This window comes from Macrobrachium nipponense, chromosome 43, assembly GCF_015104395.2.
Source record: "Macrobrachium nipponense isolate FS-2020 chromosome 43, ASM1510439v2, whole genome shotgun sequence".
In the NCBI taxonomy this organism is placed as follows: domain Eukaryota; kingdom Metazoa; phylum Arthropoda; class Malacostraca; order Decapoda; family Palaemonidae; genus Macrobrachium; species Macrobrachium nipponense.
The window spans coordinates 37,842,608-37,847,776 of NC_061104.1; positions in this window are offsets into that span (position 1 = coordinate 37,842,608).

Consider the following 5,169-nt stretch of genomic DNA (forward strand, 5'->3'; position numbering starts at 1 on the left):
GCTTCGGAATGTGTACGCACATACGTAGGTTGTCCTTTGGGTCTCGGGTCAAAAGACACTCAAAGAAAACAATTAGGATAGTCACTGACTGCGAAAAATTCTTCTTTGATGCAGTTTTAATAGTTGCTTAAGGTTGCTTACAATTAGATATTGCATCATATATTTAACTACAGTGCATCGCAATATTCAAGGAAGGAGCTTTAGATAATTAATTATAATCTTACCGTACAGTAGTAACATTTAGAACGGGGTTTCAACCTGGGGTACACGGGGTACTCCAAGGGTCTGTAGGGGTACACGCTCCCCGCCCCATAAGGCAACTCAAGGGATGTTAGGTGGCGACCTGCAATGCGCCTTAGTAAAAAAAAACTAAAAACTGCTCCTCGGCCAACTTGGATAGTTAATGAAAACTGTTTCAGCCATTTAATTAACTACCTTGCAGCTGATGTAATAATCATGTATTTTGTTTTTGCAGCTCGGCACCATAACCTTGAAAATTTACTGCATAGCCAGAGGTAATTATATATATATTCTTTTTATGGAATTCTTTGTTTACAATACTATTGTTATGTCAGGAGAGTTATTTACTTATTTCCCCTCTGTACAGTTTTCCCGATTTTGTTTGTTTTCCACGTTATGGAAAGTGATGGGGTGTACATTACTGACATTACAAATACCCGAAAGGGTATGTGGGGAGGAAAAGGTTGAAACCCTCTAAAATAATTATGCCACTGAAGTTTATTGGAATACTGGTAATGTAATTTCCCATTTTAAATTTTGATTAAAATAGGTTTGGGAGTTTTTCCAGCATTAGATTCTGATAGTTTGAATAGCTTTCTAGTACACGGATACTAAACTTAGCTCTTTTCAGGCGAGTGCTTTCACGTCCAGTGCCTAATTGTGAATGTCGCAGTATTACAGGAACCTTGATGTAAAATCACTCCATCTGTTTTTCGAACAATGAAGTTTGTCATTGAAGACGATGTTTGGCAGCCAAGGAGTTGGGAGTATGACATCAGAGGAGAAGAGGAAATTGGAATCCGCAATGCCAGTATTTGCCATTACACAAAAAGCCGCATGTTGAAAGATCAAGATTTGCATTGTACACTTTAATGAAGCTGATTAGTTGGTTGGCAGCAAAGGCCATTCAGCGTTACTGTATAACTTTTATGAAATTTTAAGACATGTTATATCAAATAAAGAAGGTCCATTTCTTTGAGATACTTTACTATATTTTTGAAGTGGGGACATTTTCTCCCAATAGTTCTTGAAGTGGTATATTATATATGATGTTGGATCTTAGTTTTCTTACGAATTTATCGCATTCAGTTTGCAGATGACGGACTGTGACCAGAGTACGACAATGGTCAATTATTTGTGTGTTAAGTATGTATGTCCTATTCTTGTTAATATGACATCTTCCCTTCTTTGACATTGTTGTCTATCCAAGATTTTACGTATGATTTAATATGCTTTAATTTTTATTTAATTCTAGCCATTCTTTTTCCCATTTTGATTGACGGTATTCATTTATTGTTTTTTCAATGTCATTGTAAGGTATTTGGTATTTGTTTTTTTTTATAGATTCCTTTTTTACTGCCTTTTTGGCTTCTTTATCCACCTTCATTACCTTTTTATGCCCACATGGGAAGGGACCCAACATAGTTTTATATTTATAGATTTTCGTTTTACTATTATATTCATCCACTCCGTTATTTCTTCAATTACGGGATGAGAAATTGTGTATTGTTTTAGACCTTCTAAAGCACTGTAAGAATCTGTGTATATTACAAAGGTATCGTTTGCCTTTTCCACTATAAAGGTATGTTTTATAGCCTCCAATATAGCATTTATCTCTGCAGTGAATATCGAGCATATTTTGGAATTTTTTCTCTTAATTTTATATTTTTTTTTACTACAGCATAGCCTACACCCTCCTTCGACTTGGAACCATCTGTATACTACTAAGTCCCGTTTGTTTTTCCGGGTGTGACAGAAATTCACTCCTTATTGTGCATCTGTTACCTGCTTAAATGATTTTTCACAGATATCTATTTTAGCATGTCTCCACGGAGGTATTTTAGGAGTGGTTATTTTTTATATGCTATACTTGTTCCTAATTTTAGATGTTCTATAATCAGGTTTTAATCTATTCTCCAATGGTTTAGAGGCTCTTGGTTTATTCTCATAATTATTTTATGTTTTTCATATATTTAGTGTTTGGATTATCATTAAGGTTATTTATTTTAGCTATATATTTTAATCCTATTTCTTTTCTTCGTACTTTCAGGGGATCTATTCCTACTTTTACATAGACTTTCCACGGGGGAAGTTCTGTAGACTCCAGTGCAGAGTCTAATACCCATGTTATGTATGACAGAGTTTTGTTAATAGGGTTTTAGAAGCACTACCATATACTTGACATGCATAATCAAGTTTACTTAGACAAATAGCCTTATATACTTTTATCGGAGAGGTTCTATCAGCCCCCCCAGTCATTATGCGCAATTACTTTTATTATATTTAAAGATTTTCTTACTTTTATCGCCAGTTGTTCTATAAGTTCTTTAAATGTAAGTTTTTTATTAAGTATTACACAGAGGAATTTTATCTGATCATCATATTCAATTATATCATTATTTATAAAAGTAGGAATTAATTCCTGTCTTCTTGATCGTGTAAATCTGACTGCTTTTGTTTTTTGCGGTGAAAATTTAAAACCCTTATTATCGGCCCATTTTTTTACTTTTATTTATGGCTGCTTGCAATCTGTTGGTTATGTCCAGCGCTTTTTCACCACTACTATATATGACGAAGTCATGTACAAAAAGGGATCCTTGGACTCCTGGTGGGATAATTTCAATTATCTCATTTATTGCTATAGCAAACTATGCCACGCTTAGTACGCTACCTTGAGGGATTCCTTCCTCCTGGATAAATGACTCGGAGATTTCTGCCCCCACTTTGACTTTTATATGTCTTTCTGATAGGAATTCCTAATATATCCATATAAAGTCCCTCCTATTCCCCATTCTATCAATTTTTTTAAATCCCTCCCCTCCAGGTGGTATCATATGCCTTCTCTAAATCAAAAAATGCTCCTATTGTTTTTTACCAACCATTGCATTTTGTATCTCTCTTGTAATCATTAAGAGGGGATTATGTACTTTTATTTTTCCTGAATCCAAACCGACTGTTTGACAATAGCTGTTTGCTTTCTAATACACATATTAATCTGTTATTCACCATTTTTTCAAAATATCTTGCTTATACAACTAGTAAGGGCTGCTTGGTGACTGGGTCTTTTCCTGGTTTTAAGCTTGGTATGATTAAATATTCTTTCCAGGTTTTAGGCATGCTGAGAGAATGCCATAGTTCATTTAAAATTTCTAATAAAAAGGTTTTGCTTTCATCTGGAAAATTTTTTATCATTTCATATCTAACATTGTCTTCCCCTGGAGCTGTTGGACATGTAAGTTTCAGGACATTTCCAGTTCTTCCATGGTGAAAGGAAGATTATAGATTTCCTGATTATTAGATTTTATTGTATTGGGACTTAATTTTTAATTGGAATTTCTTTGTATAATTTGAGATACTCGATATTTTGGCGAAGTATTTACCCAGTTCATTTGCTGCTATTTTGGGGTTTGAAATAGTTTTCTTCTACTTTTAATATAGCTAATGGGTCCTGGCCGATATTTACCCTGCAGTTTTTATTTATTTTTTTCCAGATTTCTTCGTCTTGAGTTTTAGGATTTATATTAATATATTTTTTCCATGAATTTCTTTTGGCTATTTTGAATATTTCTGCTTTGCTTTAGCTCTCAATATCCAATTATATTGGTATCACATTGTCTCAGATATCTTCTAAAGCATGTTCTCGTTATCTTCCTTGCTGCTTTACATTCTTAATTCCACCAGGGTACCAGTGGTCTAGTCGGATTGCCTGAGGTAACTGGAATAGTTTCATTTGCTTTATCACTCTATTGTTTTTACTAGATGTTCATAAGCATCTATGTTGTTTGTAAGTCAGTTTTCTGTTAATCACCGTTTTCTCTTTTATAAATTCCAATTTGCTTCCTCCATTTTACTCTTCGGTATATATGTTATATGTGTATTATTTTTTAGCTCAATTTGTATTGGCCAGTGGTCACTCCCAAATAAATTATATTTACTTTCCAACTGAAATCTGGCAATTTCTTGAGAACATAAAGTGATGTCTATTGCAGATGTGGTATTATGGTAACATCAAATCTTGTTGGAGAACAAAAATTTATAATAATCAAATTTGTTATCTACAAAATCTAGGAGAATATTTCCTCTCCTGTCAGATGATGTACCTACTTCCCCACATGGGATGTTTGGAGTTAAAATCACCTACTAATAAGTAAGGTTTTGGTAATTGTTCTATTAGATTTTCTAAATCTTCCACTTGTAATGGTCTATTATTTCCAAAATGATCTATCAAGCGACTTTCTAAAGATGGTTCCATATATATTGAGCATATGGTTATTTTTTTTTTCCCAGGAATACTTGAACTGCACATGCCTGTATTACCGAGTTAATCCTAATAGGTTGGCATTTGATTGAAGAATGCGTTATAATTGCACTTCCTCCTCGACTGTTGTCATTTAAAATGTGTTGATTTCCACACTTTATAATTTATGCCAGCATTGAGAACATTGTTATATATTTTAGTTTCCTGTAAGCAAATGATATTTGCATTACATTCTCTAATTAATTATTTTAAGTTTTCATTATTTGATTTGTATCCTCTGATATTCCACTGTAAAATAGACATTTTAGGAATGTGTTCGATTTTGTTTCAATATCTTTATTGGTTTTCCTGTACTTTGTATTTTATTGAAGTTGTATAATTTTGCTGTACTTTGTTCTTCTTTCGGTGGGTGATATATTTCTGCTGTTGTTTTTCTTTGTTGACTAAGTCTCTCAGATGTTCTTTTTATTAGAGGTGCATTTAAATGGCTTTTGGAACTACATTAGCCATATTGACTGGCCGCTGAAACTGAACTAATATTTTGACAAAAGGTTAACTGATTAATAAATTGGGCTTTACACCTAAAATAAGCCCGTAATCAAAGAAATTAAAATGCTAGTAACCTTACATTTCTGCCGTTCAGCACCTGAACATACAAGATTGAAATACTA